Here is a 22,185-nt window from a genome sequence, read left to right on the forward strand (position 1 = left end):
TGTAGAGCTGTAGAGTTGTATACTTTAGCATAGATTGCCATCTGGTATTGGGCTTGGATGTTTGCAGTTTGTTTTTGCCCTGGAAGAAGTCTTTGTTAGTCAAGAGATAGGCGACTCCTTGTAGTGACAGAGCGCATGGGCATCGACTCCATCCCCAAATTGTTTTTCGCCATGAATAGTAATGGAGTTAGTAGGAACAGATGTCCGTGTATAATGTATCTAAGATGATACTGTAACGGGTAAAGGTATTCGGGGAGGTGGGTGGGTGTATAAGACTCTACAGCTCTACATGCCAAGAACAGATGCATACTGGTAAGTAGCATTTCCGTTCGAGGCATATGAGCTGTAGATTGTATATTTTAGCATAGACTATACAGCAGTTTGTCTCCTTAGCGGTGGCAACCTGTATACGTTGCAGTGGTCTGAAAAAGTGTTCTTAATAGAGCCTGGCCCACACTAGCTTGTTGCTTTGCTTGCACATCTACACAATAGTGTTTAGTGAAGGTGTGTGGTGTAGACCAAGTAGCTGCTTTGCAGATATCATCTAGGGGAATATTCCCTAAGAATGCCATAGAAGCCTCTAGTTTGCGTGTGGAATGAGCTCTAGGGGGAATGGTTAACGTGCGTTCAGCTTTGAGATAGCATATTTGGATGCACTTGACAATCCATCTTGCAATACCTGTTTTTGAAATGGGATTGCCCTTGTGAGGTGGGAAGAAAGAAGCAAAGAGTTGTTTAGTCTTTCTAAAAGGTTTAGTCCTTTCTATGTAGTATAGTAACGCTCTTGACGTCTAGTGTGTGAAGAGCGTGTTCTGCCACTGAGTCTGGTTGAGGGGAAAAAACTGGGAGTTCAACAGACTGATTAAGGTGGAAGGCAGAAACTACCTTGGGTAGAAATTCTGGGTTGGCCTAAGAACCACTTTACTATGAGGCATTTGTAAAAATGGTTCCCGTTTGGTTAAAGCCTGGAGTTCACTAACTCTCCTGAGGGATGTGATAGCTACCAGGAAGGCTACTTTACAAGTGAGGAATTGTAATTCACTTTTGTGTAGAGGTTCAAATGGGGAGGGTGGGGTGGGGGGGGGGATGAGCCTGGTAAGGACAATATTAAGGTTCCAGACTCTGGAGGGTGGAACTCTAGGTGGAATTATTCTTTTTAGTCCTTCCATGAACGCTTTGATAGCAGGAACTTGAAATACAGACAAGTGTCAAACTCTGAGGTAAGCGGCTATTGCAGTTAGATGTAGTCGTATAGATGTATATGCCAAATTACATTGTTGTAGATGCAGGAGGTAACAGATGTTTTGAATGAAAGCATCTAATGGGTTGCTTTAATTTGTACAATAAACAACAAATCGTTTCCACTTTGCTGCATAGCATGCTCTTCTGGTAGGACGTCTAGCCTCTTAGATGACGTTCATACAATCTGGTAGGAGATTGAGGTAGCCAAACTCTAGGACCTCAGGAGCCAGAACGCAAGATTGAGTTGATTGGGATCTGGATGTCTTCTCGCTTTTTATGTGGAACTACTGATAGTTCCAAGAGGGTTGTGAACCATGGTTGTCGAGCCCATGTTGGAGCAACTAAGATCATTGTGAGGGAATGTTGTTTGGGTTTCCGAACCACTAACGGAATAAGCGGGAGAGGCGGAAAAGCGTAAGCAAATTTGTTTGATCACTTCATCCATAGCGCATTGACTTTGGACAATGGGTGTGGATACCTGGAGGCGAAGTTTGGGAATTTTGCGTTGTGGTGTGTGGTGAACAGATCTATGTCTGGGTGCCCCCACATTTGAAAAAATGGAAGAAGAACTTGAGGATGAAGTTCCCATTTGTGGATTTGTTGCGTTTGTCGACTGAGCAGATCCACGATCTGATTGTGTACTCCTGGTAGATGTTCTGCAAGGAGGTATATCTTTTGAAGAATAGCCCATCTCCATATAGTTTGCACTAGGCGCGAAAGTTGGAGAGAGTGTCTCCCACCGCTTCCCCCGGCCTTTGAATGTAATACATTGCTGTAACGTTGTCTGTACGTATTAGGACTGCTTGCCTAGTAGCAGAAGTTGGAAAGATTTTAGCGCAAAAAAGATTGCTAGTAACTCCAGGTGATTTATGTGGAGTTGTTTCTGTCGAGGGGTCCATAAGCCCTGGACAGTTTGACTTTGTAGATGAGCCTACCAGCCGGTGAGCGACAAGTCTGTTAGTACTATCTGTGGAACCGGGTCGAGGAACGGCCGCCCTCTGGAAAGGTTGTTTGTATTCCACCACTGCAGAGAGCGATGTGTGTGGCTGTCCACCAACACCAGATCTGTCAGCTGGCCTTGAGCCTGGTTCCACCGATGTGCTAAGCATTCTTGCAAGGGACGCATTTGGAGTCTTGCATAGGGGACGATTAGAATGCAGGAAGCCATCATCCCAATTAACTGCATAAACACTCTAGCTGGCAACAAGTTTTGAGGTCGAAATTGTAATATTAGAGCCTGCATGGATTTAATCCTGCCTGGCTTTGGGTATGCTAGAGCTTTTGAGGTGTCCAGAGAAGCCCCTAGATACTGTTGTATGTTTGGATGGCTGAAGGTGAGACTTGCTCAGGTTTACTGTGACACTCAAGTTGTGAAGTAGTAGGGATAGTTTTGCGTATGTGCTGCACACAATTGTTGTGGGATTCTGCCTTTATGATCCAGTCGTCCAGAGGAGGGAACACGTGAATGTGTTGCCTTCTTAAATGAGCCGCCACAACTGCGAGGCATTTGGTGAAGACTCTGGGCGCCGTGGTTACTCAGAATGGAAGGACTTTGAACTGATAATGTTGTCCGTCCTCTGTGAACCTGAGGTACTTTCTGTGAGAAGGGTGAATAGGAATATGAAAGTAGGCGTCCTTTAGATCCAGGGTGAAGAGGAAGTTGCCTTGTTGAAGTAGTGGGAGTACCTGTTGGAGGGTGACCATGTAGAAGTGGTCTGACTGAATGTAGAACTTTAGGGGTCGGAGGTCTAATATTACCCTGAGAGAGCCGTCTTTTTTGGAATCAGAAAGTTGAGTGAATTAACCCCTGTTCCCTGTTGGGGTAAGGGAACTGGTTCTATTGCATTTTTGTGTAGTAGAGAGGATTTCCTGTTTGAGTAGAGTCAAATATTGTGTGTACATTGGACGGTGTTTGGGAGGAATGTGTGGGGGAGTGGACGTGAACTCCAAGCAGTAACCATACTGGATAATTTGTCTCACCCACCTGTCTGTGGTGATGGAATTCCAGACACGTAGGAACAGTGAAAGGCGTCCCCCGACAGGTGTGGAATGGTCGGGGGAAGCGCAGGGAAGTCACTCCTTGGTGGTAGGGGAGCTGAGGGTGTTGTTACCCCGGCCTCTGCCCTTGTTGTTGTTGCCCCTCTAACCTCCCCTAAAGTATCCTTTGGAAAAGGAACTCTGATTGGGGTTTTTGTAAGATGATGGTGGGTGCTCTGGTGTGTTGGTTTTGGAGCCAGCCCTGTTAAAGGAGCGTTGAAAGGAGACGAAGAGAAGATATCTGCATGGCTCCCATAGACTTTGGGATTTCAGTGTCCTTTTTCACCTTTTCTAAAGATGTGTCCACTGCAGGGCCAAAGAGGTGCTCTTGGGCAAAGGGCTGATTAAGGATTGAATATGCTACTTACCAGTATGCATCTGTTCTTGGCATGTAGGGCTGCTGACATTCATATCTGTGCATAGATTGCCACCTAGTGTTGGGACCGGATGATTGCACATTGTTGTCCTGGAAGAGTCTTCGAAGTATCACAAGATAGGTGGCTCCTCCCCTGGACCACAGTGCGCATGGGCATCCTCTCCATCCTTGGATTGTGTTTCGCCATTGTGGCAGTGATGGAGTAGATACAGTAAGCGATGACCATGCTATACAGTAATTCTGAGTGCTGCAGCCACTACAGGCGCCGGGGAGGAGGGTGGGCGATATGAATGTCAGCAGCCCTACATGCCAAGAACAGATGCATACTGGTAAGTAGCATATTCAGTTCGAGGCATGTGGGCTGCTGAATTCATATCTGTGCATAGAATACATAGCAGTACCTCCGTTAGCTGCAGCTACCCGTGCCAGCTGCAGCAGTCTGAAAAAGAGTTTTGAGAACAGCCTGTCCTACAGCTGCCTGCTGTTTTGAGTGTACATCTACACAGTAGTGTTTGGTAAATGTATGTATAGTGGACCATGTGGCTGCTCTACATATTTCCAGTAAAGGAATGTTCCCCAGGAAAGCCATGGACGCCCCTAACTTTCGTGTTGAGTGGGCTCGTGGGAGAATCGTTAATGTGTGTTTAGCTTTTTGATAGCAAATTTGAATACATTTAACGATCCATCTGGCTATACCTGCTTTGGAAATGGCGTTGCCCTTGTGTTGTGGAGAAAAGGCAACGAAAAGTTGTTTTGTTTTCCTAAAGTCCTTAGTTCTGTCTATATAGTACGAGGGCCCTCTTTACATCTAGTGTATGGAGCATTCTCTCTGCGACATTCTGTGGATTTTGAAAGAAAACAGGCAGTTCAATAGTTTGATTCATGTGGAACTGCGATATCACTTTGGGCATGAATTTGGGGTTGGTACGTAGTACAACCCTGTTTGCGTGAACCTGTATGAATGGCTCTTGAATGGTTAGTGCCTGGAGTTCACTAACTCTTCTTAACGAAGTGATTGCCACTAGGAAAGCTACTTTCCAGGTGAGGAATTGAATCTCACATGAATGGAGAGGTTCAAAGGGTGGACCCATTAATCTGGTGAGGACCAAATTGAGGTTCCACACCGGTGCCGGTGGGTGTCTTGGGGGAATTACTCGTTTGAGTCCCTCCAAGAAGGCTTTGATGGCAGGCACTGTGAATAAAGAGAGGTGCTGCCTGTTTTGCTATCGCGGTTAAATGGATACGGATTGAGTTGTATGCCAGATTGCATCGGTAGAGGTGTAAGGGGTAACCGATGATATTTTGAATGGATGCGTCCAGCGGGTAAATGTCATTGTTGTTGCAGTAAATGACAAACCTTTTCCCTTTAGCCGCATAGCAAGCTCTGGTAGTGGGTCTCCTGGCCTCCTTGATGATGTCCATACAGTCAGGTGGCAGGTTTAGGTAGCCAAACTCTAAGACTTCAGGAGCCAGATTGCCAGGTTCAGCTGTTGCGGATCTGGGTGCTGAATTTCGCCATGGTTCTGCGTTAAAAGTGCGGGTTTGATCCGCAGCCTTTGATGCGGCACCACGGAAAGTTCTAGAAAGGTGGTGTACCATGGTTGGCGCGCCCATGTGGGAGCAACTAGGATGAGTGTCAGTGAGTGTTGTCGCAGTTTGCGTGCCACTAGCGGTATTAATGGCGCTGGGGGAAAAGCGTACGCAAATCTGCCGGACCAGTTCATCCATATCGCATTGCCTTGTGACTGTGGATGTGGGAACCTGGCGGCAAAGCTTTGGCATTTTGCGTTTTCATTTGTGGCGAATAGGTCTATCTCTGGATGACCCCACTGCTGGAAGTACGGTTGGAGTACTGACGGATGTAGCTCCCACTCGTGCATTTGGTGGCCGTGTCTGCTGAGCAGATCCGCCATCTGGTTGTCCTTGCCAGGGAGGTGTTCCGCCATGAGGAATATGTTCCTCTGAATGGCCCACTTCCACATGCTCTGAGCCAGATGAGACAACTGTGGAGTGTGTGTTCCTCCCTGCTTCTGTATGTAGTATATGGCGGTCATGTTGTGCGTTCGGATCAACACGACCTTGCTGCATAAGTGTACTTTGAATGCCTTCATGGCTAGGAAGATTGCCATCAATTCCAGAAGGTTGATGTGCATTTTCTTTTGTTGCGTTATCCATAGTCCCTGCACTGTGTAAGTGAGTACATGAGCTCCCCAACCCTGGAGAGAGGTGTCCGCTGTCAGTATTATCTGTGGAACAGGCTCTTGGAACGGTCGGCCCTTGCAAAGGTTTTGTGGATTCCACCAATGCAGAGAGTTGTATGCCCGACCGCTCACCAACACTAGGTCTTTTAATTGCCCGTGAGCCTGATTCCATTGACGTGCCAAGCACTCCTGAAGCGGGCGCATATGTAGTCTCGCGTGCGGGACTATGAAAATGCAGGAGGCCATCATGCCTATCAACTGCATGAACACTCGCGCAGGAAGGGAGTGTTGAGGTTTGAACTTTGAGATCAGCAGTTGCATGCTGTTGATCCTCACTAAATTTGGCTGAGCTGTGGCTGCCAGAGTGTTTATGGTCTCGCCCAGGTACTGTCGTACGTGTGCGGGTTGGAGATGTGATTTTGGATAATTTAGTGAGAATCCCAGACTGTGAAGAAGGTGAATGGTGAGGGACATGTGGCTGGCACATTGCTGGGCTGACTTTGCCTGAACAAGCCAGTCGTCCAGGTAAGGGAAGACGTGAATGTGTTGTCTCCGTAGATGTGCAGCCACTGTTGCTAGGCACTTGGTAAAGACCCTGGGTGCTGTAGTTACTCCGAAGGGGAGAACTTTGAATTGATAGTGATGCCCCTGAATAGTGAACCTGAGATATTTCCTGTGTGATGGGTGTATGGGTATGTGGAAATACGCATCTTTTAGGTCTAGTGTGGCTAGGAAGTCTCCCTGACTGAGTAGCGGGAGAACCTGCTGTAGGGTGAGCATATGGAAATGCTGTGAGAGAATGTATTGGTTGAGGGGTCTCAGGTCTAGTATAGGTCTGAGCGACCCGTCTTTTTTTGGGATTAAGAAGTACAGAGAGTACACCCCTGTCCCCTGCTGGTTGACGGGCACTACCTCTATGGCACCTTTCTGCAGCATACTTAGCACTTCCTGCTGCAATAACGCCAAGTGCTCTACGGACATAGGACGGTACTTTGGCGGTATGTTGGGTGGAGTGGACGTTAATTCGAGACAGTAACCGTGCTGGATAATGTCCCTGACCCACCTGTCTGTGGTGATGGTTTCCCACGCAGACAGGAACCGTTGGAGTCTCCCCCCGACAGGTGTTATATGGTCAGGGGGCAGGGAGAGGGCGTCACTGTTTGTTTTTGGGGGAGGACCTGGTGTTGCCGTAACCACGTCCTCTGCCCCTGGTGCTGGAGCCACGATATCCACCTCTGTTGGTTTTATCATAGGTACTTTGTGTGCCCCCTTTAGTGTACTGCTGCTGTGACCCCCTGACCTCTAGCTGCTCCTCTATTCCCGGGGCGACGAAAGGAGCCACTACGAAACTGCTGCGTCTGAAGAGCCCCCATTGATTTCGCAGTGTCAGTGTCTTTTTTAATCTTTGAGGGTAGTGTCAACTACAGGGCCAAATAAGTAGTCTGGGTTGACCGGTTGATTTAAGATGTTCTGAATCTCCGGCTTGAAGCCTGAGATTCTCAACCATGCATGCCTCCTCAACATGACGCTTGTGTTGAGTGCCCTCGCCGCTGTGTCGGCTGCATCCAGTGCGCACTTGATGGATGCATTGGTAAGGAGTTGTCCCTCTCTGATGAGGAGCTCCGCTGCCTCTTTATATTCATCTGGCAAATGTTGAAGTAGTGATTCTAGTGTGTCGTAGTGGGACCTATCATAACGGGCCAGGAGTGCCTGTGTGTTTGCAATGCGCCAGATGTTTGCTGCTTGCGCTGCAATCCGTTTGCCCGATGTCTCCAGCACTTTGGACTCCTTGTCTGGGGGAGGAGCATCACCTGTTTGTGAGTGGGCTCTTTTGCGAGCATTAGCAACGACCATGGAGTCCAAAGGCAACTGACCCCTAATGTACATAGGGTCTCCGGGTGCAGGCTTGTATTTTTTTTCAATCCTGGGGTTTAGCACCCGTGCCCTGGTTGTTTCTTTAAAAATGTCTTTGGCAGGTTTGAGAACTCCTTTTAACATGGGCAGAGTTTTGACAGTTCTTTCGGAAGAGGCGAAAGTGTCCACCAAGAAGTCTTCTTCGACAGTGTCGGAATGGAGTTCTAGTCCATGATTGGCAGCAGCCCGTTCTATGAGGGCATTAAAGGCAGCAGTGTCCTCTGTGGGAGATGTCTTTATGTTATAAAGCTGCGTGTCATGGGTATCTGGTGGGGCACCCTGGTCTGTGGGGTCATCCCATGCCTGATCTGGGTCTTGCAGGTGATCATCAGGATCGACATCCCCAGGGTAGGTGGTATCATCCCCTACATAGTCCTCTACTGCGTCTGCCTCTGAAGGCGTGGGAGAAAAGGACGGTGGATCCTGATGGAAGGGTCGAAAGTGTTCATGAAGCACTGGCTCTGACCCTGCCGGCAATTTGTGTTTGAGAGGAATTTTATAGGAGTCCAATCCCTTCTCTGGCGTGATTTTCCGCTTGCGGAGCAGCAACCACCAGTGTTGGCGTCGATAAATCGTGGCTGCGAAGGCTCGAAATCTGTTTGTTCAGTGGATGGGGACTGTGTTTGGCAGACACGTGTCCGAATCTCGAACAGTTTCGGCGCCGTGGGCGGCGGCAACCCAAACGTGATGTGGGTTGTGGCGAGGGTGCTGTCGAAGCCTTGTGCGAGTCGGGACCAGACGTAGAGCGGAGGGCTGCCCGTTCCTTGATGCGTTGCAACGATGCCGAGACCTGTTGCACGGTGAACGCAGATGGCTGTTTGGAGCCGGTCGGCAGCTTGGAGGTAGGCGTCGAAGCGGCACCCGGCTTGTTTGCAGTCATGGGGTCATCGATCCGAAGGGAGGTGTCGAAGCGCGTTGGAGTCGATGACTTGGCGGGCGCCGCCGTCTTCGACGCCGACGGGGTGGCCACCTTAACTTTGGTGGTTGGTGCCGATGTCTTCGGTGCCAGAGGCCGAGGCGCCTTGTGGGGACCGAGGGCCTTCTTCATTGGCTCGGCACACGTATCCGCTGCGGTGAGCTCGGCACCGAAATCCCTTTTTGCGCGGTCGGAGCCGATGACTTTCGCCGGCGTCGAAGGAGTGGAGGGCTTCGAGGCCTTCGAGCCGATCACAACCAGTTTCACTTTCGGTTTCGATGGAACTGGTGCGATGGATGGTTTCGATTTCGCTGAAGGGAATCCAGTCGTCTTCGATAATAATGGCTCTTGCGAAATGTTCGAGGCCGGGCCTGAAGGCGCGGCCGAAGAACCGTGAGATTGATCTCGGGTAAGGCCCGAAGGCGATCCCTCGACCTGAGCCTCATGACGACGTATGGTTTCGGCCTCCGTATCGACGGGTTGGCCTAGCTCCTCGCTGGAGCTATCCTCCTCGGCCCCAAAGGCCTCATCGTAGTCTCCTACCTCTTCGACGACGACTTCTCTCTGAAAGATCACCTCATCGTCGTCTTCCGATCGGGAGTCGTTTTCGGAAGCGGGGCTGGAGTCTACGTCTTCCACGCTCTCGGCGTCCTCGTCTTCGGTGCTAAAGATGTTGGCCGGGGCAGGCGCCGATTGCTGCACCTCCAATCTCGCCGTCCGTTGATTCCGGAGAGTCTTCTTCGAGCGGCATCGGGCACAGGCCATGCATTTTGACTCATCGTGATCCGGTGAGAGACATTTGTTGCATACCGGGTGGACATCGATGTGTGGGTATTTCGCGTGGCATAAAGGACAGCGTTTGAATGGAGTCCTCGATTCCATCATCGATCGAAGTTCGATGTTCGGACCAAGCGGATCCGAAAGGTTGGAAGAAGGTGCTAAAGCACTAAAGAAAGTAGTCGATACCGAACGGGAACAATACCGCCGAGAAATAAAGGCCTTTTGGCCTTAAACTGAATTTTCCTAACTTGAGCTAAGATAAGCACATCCGAACCCAATGGCGGAAAAAAACAATCTAAGGATGGAGAGGATGCCCATGCGCACTGTGGTCCAGGGGAGGAGTCACCTATCTCGTGATACTTCGAAGAATCTTCCAGGACAACAATGTGCAATCATCCGGACCCAACACTAGGCGGCGATCTAGGCACAGATATGAATTCAGCAGCCCACATGCCTCGAACACTGGTTTGCACCTCCTGTTTAAATCCGGATATCCTGAGCCAAGCATGCCTGCGTAACAATACGCTAGTATTGACTGCGCGGGACGTGGCGTCTAGAGCACAGTTGATGGATGAGTTTGTGATCAATATTCCTTCCTGTATGAGGTCATTGGCGTTCTCTTTGTATTGGTCCGATAGGTGTTGGATGAGTTTCTCTAGCTTATCGCAGTGAGCCCTATCGTACCTTGCCAAGAGAGACTGTGTATTGGCTATTTTCCAGTAGTTTGCAGTGTGAGATGCTATACATTTGCCTGAGGCATCTTATAATTTGGATTCTTTATCCGGGAGCAGGCCGTCTCCTGAACACTGAGAATTGGCCCTTTTACGTGCATTGGATACTACCAGGGAATCTAAAGGAAGTTGACCCTTAATGTATAGGGGGTCACTGGGTGCAGCTTTGAATTTTTTGTCTATTCTTGGGTTAAGAACGCTAGGCCTAACGAATATATGATGTTACATCGAAAGCAAATACCACGCGGTAAGTTACAACGTGAATGTTACATCGTCCGCGTTGTTACCACGCATGGCATTACATCGCAAGTTATTTCTACGACTTGCACTAGATGGCACACTGGACTTAGGAATAGTGTAAATTACTATTCCTACTCCACTTAACGCAACAGCAGGGAATGTGTTGGACATAAAATCCAACACATTCCCTGGTGTTGCATGCCATCTAGCGCAAGTTGTTTTAACAACTTGCGATGTAATGTCATGCGTAGTAACACCGCGGACGATGTAACGTACAAATTATAAACGTGCATGGTACGGACAGCTTTGTAAACTCTGTCTCCCGTCCTAGCAGGGTCCTTAAACACTTCTGGTGCGAGTCTAGTGAGCCGTTTTAACATTGGTAGGATGTGCAAGGTTTTTTGTGGCTGAGCAAAAGTCTCTAAGAGAAAATCCTCTTCTACAAGGTCAGAATGTAGATTTACTCTATGGTATGTTGCGGCCCTATTGATCAGTTGGGCAAAATTTACATTATCGCCTGGTGGGGATGGCTTAGAGGGATAAAGATCTGGGTCTGTTAAGTCGGGATCTGTGTTATAGTCCATCCATGGATCTGGGCCCTGTGGGGATCCTCATTGTCATCATCTGGTTGTGGGATTATGTTATCATCCCCTTCTCCGTCCCCATCTCCATTATCACTATCCTCCGGTTGTGAGAGTGGAAAGGAAAATGCAACTTACCAGTATGCATCTGTTATTGGCATGTAGAGCTGCAGAGATTCACACTTTGTGCATAGATCGCCATCTGGTGCTGGGCTCGGATGCTTGCACCTTGTTGTTGTCTTGGAAGAAGTCTTTTGTAGTCACAAAATAAGTGACTCCTCCCTTGGATGATAGTGCGCATGGGCATTGACTCCATCCTCAGATTGTTTTTCACCATGATGGGAAATTATGGAGTTTGTAAGAAACAGAAAAGATGTCCATGTGAATGTATCTATGTAAGATAATACTGGAACAGATACAGGTTCCGCGGAGGTGGGTGGGCGTGTGACTCTCTGCAGCTCTACATGCCAAGAACAGATGCATACAGGTAAGTAGCATTTTCTGTTCGAGGCATATGAGCTGCAGAATTCACACTTTGTGCATAGACTGTCCAGCAGTGTCTCCCCTAGCTGTGGTCGCCTGTATCGGTTACAGTAGTTTGAAAAAGTGTCGTAAGAACAGTCTGGCCTACAGAAGCTTGTTGTTTCGCTTGCACATCTTCACATAGTGTTTGGTGAAGGTGTGTGTAGTAGACTATGTTGCTGTCTTACAAATGTCTTCTAGGGGAATGTTCCCTAAGAATGCCATGGAAGCCCCTAGTTTGCGAGTTGAAGGCGCCCTAGGGGGAATTATTAATGTAAGTTTTGCTTTTTGGTAGCATATTTGAATGCATTTTACTATCCACCTTGCAATTCCAGCTTTGGAGATGGGGTTGCCCTTATGAGGTGGAGAGAAAGCTACAAACAGTTCTTTCCTTTTTCTGAAGGCTTTAGTCCTGTCTATGTAGTAAAACAAAAGCTCATTTGATGTCAAGCGTGTGAAGAGCTCTTTCCGCTACCGAATCAGGGTTTTGGAAAAATACTGGTAACTCTACTGATTGATTAAGATGGAAAGCAGAGATTACTTTGGGAAGGAATTTTGGATGTGTCACCTAAGAACCACCTTGTTACGATGTATTTGTAAGAAGGGCTCTTGTATGGTTAAAGGCTGGATCTCACTTACTCTTCTGAGAGAGGTGATTGCGACAAGGAAAGCTACTTTCCATGTAAGGAAATGTAATTCGCATTTGTGTAATGGCTCAAATGGGGAACCCATGAGTCTACTAAAAACAATATTTAGGTTCCACAGTGGAGAGGGTGGCAGTCTTGGTGGAATTATCCTTTTAAGGCCTTCCATTAAGGCTTTGATAGCAGGTACTTTAAACAATTACAAATGTCTGTTTTGTAGGTAGGCGGCAAGGGCGGCCAGATGTAGTCTTAGACGAGTATGCCGGATTGCATCTTTGTAAATGCAGCAAATAGCAAATGTTTTTAATTGAAACATCTAGCGGGTCGATTGTGTTGTTAGTGCAGTAAATGACAAATCTTTTCCATTTAGCTGCATAGCAAGCTTTTGAAGTGGGGCCTCCGGCTTCTTTAATATTCATACAGTTGGTTCTGAAACTTTGGGATGAAGTTCCCATTCATGTATCTGCTGAGTCTGACAACTCAACAGATCCGTAATCTGATTGTTCACTCCTGGAAGATGTTCTGCCAGAAGATATACGTTTTGTGGAATTGCCCATCTCCATATGCTTTGCGCCAGTTGAGACAGCTGCAACAAGTGTGTTCCCCCTTGTTTTTGTATGTAATACATTGCTGTCATATTGTCGGTGCAGACTAGGACAGTTTTTTGAAGGAGATGTACTTGGAATGACTTTAGCGCTAGAAATATTGCTAGTAATTCTAGGTGGTTGATGCGAAACTGTTTTTGTTGAGTGGTCCACATGCCCAGAATTGTGTGGTTTAGGAGATGGGCTCCCCAGCCTGTGAGTGGTGTGTCCGCTGTTAGCACTATCTGTGGAACTGGCTCTAGGAACAGCCGCCCTTTGGAAACGTTTTGTCTGTCCCACCACTGCAGAGAGAGATGTGTGCGGCTGCCCACCAACACCAGATCTGTAAGTTGACCTTGAGCCTGGTTCCACTGACGTGCTAAGCATTCCTGTAAAGGGCGCATTTGAAGTCTTGCGTGAGTTACAATGATAATACAAGAGGCCACCATTCCTATGAGTTGCATAAACACTCGTGCTGGAAGTGTGTGTTTGGGCTGAAATTTGGTGATGAGGGTTTGCATACTGGCTATCCTGGCTGGATTGGGGTATGCTATAGCTTTAGAAGTGTCTATTGTGGCTCCTAGGTACTAACTATCTTCATTTTAGGAAAGCCATCAAAACATTTTTTTCCTTCTTTGTAGGCCATTTGTGCTTTCTGTGCGTGCTACTCTCTTGTTGCTCAGCGCCGGGACGCCTCTTAGCTGGGGCAGCTGTTGTGCTTTATAAAATCCTAACATAACATATAGATAGGAGGGTTGAAGGTGTGACTTGGTGTAATTCACTGTGAACCCCAAGCTGTGTAGCAGCAGAATAGTTTGAGAAGTGTGGTGAACACATTGGTTGTATGACTTGGCTTTTATCAGCTAGTCGTCGAGGTATGAAAATATATGGATTTGCTGACTTCGCAAGTGCGCTGTTACTATCGCAAGGCTATTTGTGAACATTCTAGGTGCCGTGGTCACCCCAAATGGCAGAACTTTGAACTGATAGTGTTGGCCGTCCACTGTGAACCTTCGATATTTCCTGTGAGCAGGGTGTATGGGAATATGGAAATAGGTGACCTTGAGGTCTAGTGTGGCAAGGAAGTTGCCTTGTTGAGGCAGTGGAAGGACTTGTTGAAGAGGGATCATGTGAAAATGATCTGACTGGTGTACCCATTATGTGGACACTGGTGACAGTGCACCTGTCAAAAACAAGACCTATCGCCAGTAAGACCAAGTCAAGGAAAGCATCAAAGCTGAGGTCATCAAGATGCTGGAGTTAGGGGTCATTGAATCCTCTGAGAGCCCCTGGGCTAGCCCAGTGGTTCTGGTCCCCAAACCACAACAACAGGGTGGAAAGAGAGAGATGAGGTTCTGTGTGGACTATAGAGGGCTCAACTCTGCCACCAAGACAGATGCTCACCCTATTCCAAGAGCAGATGAGCTGATAGATAAATTAGGGGCAGCCCAATTCCTCAGTACCTTTGACTTGACTATAGGGTACTGGCAGATTGGCATGGCCCCAGGAGCCAAAGAGAAGACCGCATTCTCCACACCTGATGGGCATTACCAGTTTACTGTGATGCCTTTTGGGTTAAAGAATGCCCTGCCACCTCCCAGAGGTGGGTGAACCGTGTCCTGGCTGGGCTGGAGTCCTTTAGTGCAGCTTATCTTGATGATATTGCTGTCTTTAGCTCCACCTGGCAGGATCACCTGATCCACCTTGGGAAGGCTTTAGAAGTTCTGCAAAATGCGGGTCTCACTATCAAGGCATCCAAATGCCAGATAGGGTAGGGCACTGTGGTGTACTTGGGCCACCTTGTAGGTGGAGGCCAGGTACAACCCTTACAACCCAAGATCCAGGCCATCCTGGACTGGGTAGCTCCAACAACCCAGACCCAAGTCAGGGCATTCCTTGGCTTGACTAGGTACTACAGGAGGTTTGTGAAGGGATATGGGTCCATTGTGACTCCCCTCACAGAACTCACCTCCAAGAAGATGCCCAAGAAGGTCAACTGGACAGTTAGTTGTCAAAAGGCTTTTGACACCCTGAAAGAAGCAATGTGCTCAGCACCAATTCTAAAAGCTCCAGATTATGCCAAGCAGTTCATAGTGCAGACTGATGCCTCTGAGCTAGGGATAGGAGCGGTCCTATCCCAGACCAATGATGAAGGCCAAGACCAACCCGATGCTTTTATAAGCAGGAGGCTACTCCTCAGAGAGCAGCGTTGGAGTGCCATTGAGAGGGATGCCTTTGCTGTAGTTTGGTCCCTGAAGAAGTTGAGGCCATACTTGTTTGGTACTCACTTCCTGGTTCAAACTGAAAACAGACCTCTCAGATGGCTAATGCAGATGAAAAGGGAAAATCCAAAACTACTAAGGTGGTCCATCTCCCTACAGGGAATTGACTTTGAAGTGGAACACAGACCAGGGACTGACCATGCCAATGCAGAAGGACCTTCCAGGTTCTTCCACTTAGACAATGAAGACTCCATAGGGCAAGGTTAGTCTCATCACCCTTCGTTGGGTGGGGGAGGCGGTTGTGAGAAAGTGGCAACTTTCTTGTATGGTATGAACCCACTTTTTTGCTGAATTGCCTGAGTGTGCCCAGGACTCCTGCCAATCAGGTGCACAGGGCCTATGTTCCTTCCCTAAAAACCTCAAACCCTGGCCACATATCAGCCCCTGGTAAATGGTACCCTAGGCACCCTTGGCCTTGTGACCAGGGAAGGCCGCTAAGGGTTGCAGCACTTATTGTGCACCCTTAGAGGCCCTGTACCCTAACACAAACACACTGCCCTTGCAGGCTGAGTGTTTGGGTACAAGACAAAACAAAGAGTCGACATGGCACACATCCCTGTTGATCCATGCCCACCACCTACACTGCCCTGGCATACATCAGCCACCCCTCTACCTGGGTGCCCTATGCCAGTGGTGTGGGCACAGGAGCATGAGCCCTGTGCCCCTACAGTACCCAGGTCCATTCCTGGGCACTGTAAGTGCAGTGCTGCCATTTAAGAGTATATTAAGAGACAGTGCTTAAAGGAATATGCTACTTACCAGTATGCATCTGTTCTTGGCATGTAGAGCTGCAGAGTTGTACACTTAGCATAGATCGCCATCTGGTGTTGGGCCCGGATGTTTGCAGTTTGTTTTTCTTCTTGGACAGTCTTTGGAAGTCACGAGTTTGGTGACTCCTCCTTCGGTCCGTACTGCGCATGGGCTTCGGCTCCATCCTCAGATTGTTTTTCGCCAACAGGGAATGATGGAGCTTGGTAATCGCAGTGAGAAACCCATGTGTGTAGTATCTAAATAAGATGTACTGGAACGGATACAGGTAGCCGGAGAGGCGGGTGGGCGTGTACAACTCTGCAGCTCTACATGCCAAGAACAGATGCATACTGGTAAGTAGCATATTCCGTTCGAGGCATATGAGCTGCAGATTGTACACTTAGCATAGATTATATAGCAGTACCCAACCCTAGCGGCGACCACCGGTATTCGTTGCAGTGGTTTGAAATAGTGTCTTTAGTACAGCCTGGCCCACTCTAGCTTGCTGCTTGGAATGCACATCTACACAGTAATGTTTTGTGAAGGTGTGCGGTGTAGACCATGTGGCTGCTTTGCAGATGTCATCTAAGGGTATATTCCCTAGAAAGGCCATAGAAGCCCCTAACTTTCTTGTAGAATGGGCTTTAGGCGGAACAGATAATGTTCTTTTAGCCTTTTGGTAGCAAATCTGTATGCATTTTACAATCCACCTAGCTATCCCTGATTTAGAAATGGGGTTGCCTTTATGTGGTGGAGAGAAGGAGACGAACAATTGTTTAGTCTTCCTGAAGGGTTGCGTTCTTTGTATGTAGTATAGCAAGGCCCTTTTTACATCGAGTGTGTGTAAGGCTCTTTCTGCAACAGATTGAGGTTGCGAGAAGAAGACAGGTAATTCCACCGATTGATTGAGATGAAAGGGGGAAATGACCTTGGGCAGGAACTTCGGATTTGTGCGAAGTATGACCTTGCTGTGATGTATTTGTATGAAGGGTTCTTGTATAGTGAACGCTTGTATTTCACCAACCCTTCTAAGGGAAGTGATAGCTACGAGAAAAGCTGTTTTCCAGGTGAGAAACTGTAGCTCGCATTTATGCATTGGTTCGAAGGGCGGACCCATTAGTCGTGTAAGAACTAAATTTAGGTTCCATACAGGGGAAGGTGGTGCCCTGGGAGGAATTACTCGTTTAAGGCCTTCCATGAAGGCTTTAATAGCGGGCACTCTGAAGAGAGATAAATGCTGTCTGTTTTGTAGATAAGCAGCGATCGCTGCTAGGTGTAGGCGTATGGATGAATATGCCAGGTTACACCTGTGAAGATGGAGCAGATAGCATATGATGTGCTGTATGGATGCATCTAAAGGGTTGATTGTATTGTTACGGCAGTAAATAACAAATCTTTTCCACTTTGCGGCATAACATGCTCTAGTGGTAGGACGTCTGGCTTCCATGATGATGTTCATGCAATCAGGGGGAAGGTTAAGGTATCCGAATTCTAGGATTTCAGGAGCCAGATCGCCAGGTTGAGCTGAGCTGGGTCCGGGTGCCTGATTTCTCCATGGTTCTGGGTTAGGAGGCATGGGGATAGGTGCAGTTTTTGATGTGGTACCACTGATAGTTGTAGTAGCGTGGTGTACCACGGCTGCCTGGCCCACGTCGGAGCTACCAGAATGAGTGTGAGGGAGTGCTGTTGTAGCTTCCTGACCACTAATGGAATTAGTGGGAGAGGTGGGAAGGCGTATGCAAATCTGCCTGACCAGTTCATCCATATCGCATTGCCCTTGGACAATGGGTGTGGGTATCTGGCGGCGAAGCTTGGGCATTTTTTGTTTTCGTGGGTGGCGAAGAGGTCTATCTGAGGATGCCCCCACTGTTGGAAGAATGGTTGAAGAACTTGTGGATGCAGTTCCCATTCGTGTAGTTGTTGCGTTTGTCTGCTGAGCAGATCTGCCATGGTGTTTTGTACGCCTGGAACGTGCTGTGCCAGGAGAAAGATGTTTTGGGGAATTGCCCATCTCCATATGCTCTGGGCTAAGCGGGAGAGCTGGGGAGAGTGTGTCCCCCCCTGTTTTTGGATATAATACATTGCAGTCATGTCTGTGCGAATGAGGACTGCTTTGCCCGAAATCTGTTTTTGGAAGGATTTTAGGGCTAGGAAGATCGCCAAGAGCTCCAGATGGTTGATGTGGAGCAATTTTTGCTGTGGCGTCCATAGACCTTGCATTGTGAGGTGTAGGAGGTGCGCTCCCCAGCCGGAGAGCGATGCGTCCGCTGTTAGAATCACCTGAGGAACCGGGTCCAGGAACGGCCGCCCCTTGGAAAGGTTTGTGGTGTTCCACCACTGCAGAGAGTGATGTGTGCGGCCGTCCACCAACACCAGATCCGTCAGCTGACCTAGGGCCTGCTTCCACTGTTGTGCTAGGCACTCTTGAAGTGGACGCATGTGTAGTCTTGCATGGGGCACTATAAAGATGCAAGACGCCATCATTCCTATAAGCTTCATGAACACTCTTGCTGGAAGAGAGTGTTGGGGAAGGAATGTTTTGCGTAAGGCTTGAATGCTTGTGATTCTGGCTGTGTTTGGATAGGCAATACCTTTGGAGGTGTCTATAGTGGCCCCGAGGTATTGCTTTGTGTGAGATGGTATGAGGTGGGACTTTTGGTAGTTCACCGTGAAGCCTAGCTGGTGGAGCAGTTGGATGGTGCTGTTTGTATGCTGCACGCATTGATGGTAAGACGCTGCTTTTATTAGCCAGTCGTCTAAGTAAGGTAAGACGTGAATGTGTTGACGTCTGAGGTGTGCTGCTACTACCGCTAGGCATTTGGTAAACACCCGTGGTGCGGTGGTGACCCCGAAGGGGAGAACCGTGAATTGGTAATGTTGCCCGTCCACCACGAACCTGAGGTATTCCCTGTGAGAGGGGTGTATTGGAATGTGAAAGTATGCGTCTTTCAGATCCAATGTTGTGAGAAAGTCTCCCTGACAGAGGAGCGGGAGGACTTGTTGTAGGGTGACCATATGGAAATGGTCTGAATGTATGTAGGCATTTAGAGGCGGGAGGTCCAGAATGGGCCTGAGGGTCCCGTCTTTCTTTGGTATTATGAAATATAGGGAGTAAACCCCTAGATCGATGGGGACCTGCTCTATAGCGTGTTTTTGGAGGAGGGAGAGTACCTCCTGTTTGAGCAGTGTGGAATGTTCTTGAGACATTGGGCGGTGCCTTGGTGGGATATTGGGTGGGGTAGATGTTAGCTCGAGACAGTACCCTGACCAAATGATTTGGGTCACCCATTTGTCCGATGTTATGGACTCCCATGTGTGGATAAAGTTTTTTAGTCTGCCCCCGACCGGAGTGGAATGGTCTGGGGGGAGCGGAGGGAAGTCATTGTGTGGGCGGGGTGGCAGAACGGGTGTTGTTAGTTTTGCCCCTGCCCTTATTGTTGTTGCCTCTGTAACCACCCCTTTGGTTGCCCTTTGAAAAGGTATTTTGAGGAGGGGATTTGTAGGAGGTAGAGGTGTTATCGGTGGAGAAGCCTCTGCCTGTGCCACGAAAGAAGGAGCGTCGAAAGGAACGTTTAGACGCTTGTGTTTGGAGTGCCCCCATAGACTTTGCTGTGTCTGTGTCCTTTTTCATCTTTTCCAACGCTTCGTCTACCTTGGGCCCAAAGAGCGTTTGTTGGTCAAAGGGGTGATTGAGTATGGACGCCTGGACTTCAGGCTTAAACCCTGAGATCCTGAGCCAGGCATGGCGACGAAGCAGGACACTGGTATTTATGGCTCTAGAAGCAGTGCCGGCTGCATCGAGGGCACACTTAATGGAGGTGTTTGTAATGAGTTTACCCTCCTGTATTAGCTCATGAGCCCTACGCTTGTGTTTCTCGGGGAGGTGCTGCATAAGAGCCTCAAGTTCATCGTAGTGTGCTCTGTCATAGCGCGCAAGTAGCGCTTGTGTGTTTGCAATGCGCCACATGTTTGCAGCTTGAGAGGCGGTGCGCTTGCCAGACGCGTCTAGGAGTTTGGATTCCTTGTCTGGCGGTGGGGCTTCTCCTGAGGACTGGGAGTTAGCCCGCTTTCTAGCTGTAGAGACAACTAGGGAATCTAAGGGAGCAGGGCCCTTAATGTATGCAGGGTCTGTGGGTGCCGCCTTGTACTTTTTCTCTATTCTAGGGTTTAGTACCCTGGCCCTGACAGGGTCTTTGAACACCTCTGCGGCATGCTTGGTGACACCCTTAAGCATGGGTAAGATGGAGGTGGATTTGTCCTGTATGTCAAATGTATCCAGTAAGAAGTCGTCTTCCACTGGTTCAGTGTGCATGTCCACCCCATGGTAGTGTGCTGCTCTCTGCACTAAATGATGGAACCCTAAGGAGTCCTTTGGAGGAGACGGCCTGGATGGGTATAGGTCGTCCTGAGGAATATCGGGTACATCAGGGTTATTGTAATCCTCCCACGGGTCTGGGGTCCCTGGTGGAGTGGGATCCATTGGGGCGTCCGCCGGATAATTGTCCGGGTCCCCGTCGTCCGGATCTGGGGACGGGGCCGGAGAGTAGTGAGGTAAAGGTGGCGGAGACCTGGGAGGGGGAGGGGGTGGAGGAGGTAGGGGAGGTGGTAGTGGGGAGGGGACTCTGAGGGGAGAAGTAGCAGAGTCCTTCCGTTTGGGTGGTGGAGGAGGAGCCGGAGCATCAAGGCGTCTTTTTTTGATAATTAAAGTCAATAGTCCAGTCTTTGGATCTTTGGACAGAGTCTTTTGTAGAGGGTCTGGTGTAAACAGAGCCAGTGGCGTCGAATCGTCCGTCGGCACCGGTGATTTCGGAACCGAGGACTTCGATGGTTTGTGTGCGCCATGCTTTTTTGGGGCCTCCTGTTTTTTCGGCGTCGAAGGAGTTTTCGGCGCCGGAGCGTCGGTGCCGACAGATTTATGTTTGTGTTTGGTCGGCACCGAGAGTCCAGGCTTCGGCACCGGTGGCTTCGGAGTCGAGCTGGATATTGCTTTCTTCGGTGCCGGATGCTGTTTTTCGGCACCGGGCGTCGGCTGGCTCGATCCCGAGCTGCCGTGAGACTTTGGATGCTTCGACACCGAGCCCGAAGGTGGGGTGATCGAAGTTTTGGTCTTGGTTTTGCCCAGGCCGGCAGGCGAGGGAGTAACCTGAGTCTCTTTGGTTTTGGGCGCGGGGGAGGGAGGGGGCACAGTACTCACGGCCCGCTGCGCCGGTGTGATGTCCTCCACGTCGGAGTCGTCGGCCTCGGAAGCGCTGACGACGTCTTCTTCCTGCTCGGTGTGTGTTTGCCCCGAAGCTTCGGCGCCGTCTCCGAAGATGTCCGGTGGAGCTGCAGACGATGAGTGCGCCATGGTGCGTCGAGCTTTTCGATCCCGGATGGTTTTCTTCGACCGAAAAGACTTACAGGCGGGGCAGTCTCTGGCCTCGTGTTCTGGAGAGAGGCAAAGATTACACACCTGATGGAGGTCGGTGTGGGGAAATTTAGACCCACATTTTGGGCACTTTTTGAACGGAGTCCTTTCCATCGGCCGGGACCGGAGTCGAGGGGGGCCCGAAGGCCGGTGCCGATGTACGGGATGGAGAAAAGTGCCGCTTCGAGAGATGAAGATAATGATGAAGAAACTCGAAGAAACGAGGATTTTCCGTCGAGGCTGGAACCGTAGAAGTTCGAAGCCGGAGCACGAAGTATCACATCCGAGCCCGATGGCGGAAAAAAACAATCTGAGGATGGAGCCGAAGCCCATGCGCAGTACGGACCGAAGGAGGAGTCACCAAACTCGTGACTTCCAAAGACTGTCCAAGAAGAAAAAAAACTGCAAACATCCGGGCCCAACACCAGATGGCGATCTATGCTAAGTGTACAATCTGCAGCTCATATGCCTCGAACACTTATTTTTAATGCCTTGGAAATTCGTTCGAGCAGGCAAGCGGTAATAAGATGGCTGGAGGGGACGTCCATCATCTTGGCCTGCCGCGGTGTCAAATTTATGACAATGGTCAGAAAACTTTTATATCTCGCTGACGCCGTCCAATCCGGATTATAGACATTTTTACATAGTCTATCCATCACATTAGTTAATTGGGCAGTAAGCCACGTCCCTTGGTCAGCTGAAATAGACAGTAAAATCAATCAAAGTCATTATTATTGGGGTTTCGGCGCTATGCAAGCACCGACTAGATGGATTTTGCAAGCAGGAATTATCGTAAATGTATTTAACGTAATGTAATAGTACTTTTTATATTTTTGTAATTTTATCGTGATTTTATGCAAATATTGATGGGGAATTGTAAAGATTTTAATTAATCAAACAATATAAATGATTGTGTGTGTGTGAGTATATGGTGCTGAGAGCTCGTCAAACACGAACTCCACAGCACCATAATGGCAA

The 22,185-nt window shown here is 48.9% G+C and overlaps 1 protein-coding gene across 2 annotated transcripts in view; it reads right to left on the reverse strand.

The window, feature by feature from the left end:
- YLPM1 (YLP motif containing 1) overlaps positions 1-22,185 on the reverse strand; it is an 820,959-nt gene that overhangs the window by 275,547 nt on the left and 523,227 nt on the right. The gene's annotated exons all lie outside the window — the stretch shown is intronic.

This window comes from Triturus cristatus, chromosome 9 (assembly GCF_964204655.1).
Source record: "Triturus cristatus chromosome 9, aTriCri1.1, whole genome shotgun sequence".
Lineage (NCBI taxonomy): Eukaryota > Metazoa > Chordata > Amphibia > Caudata > Salamandridae > Triturus > Triturus cristatus.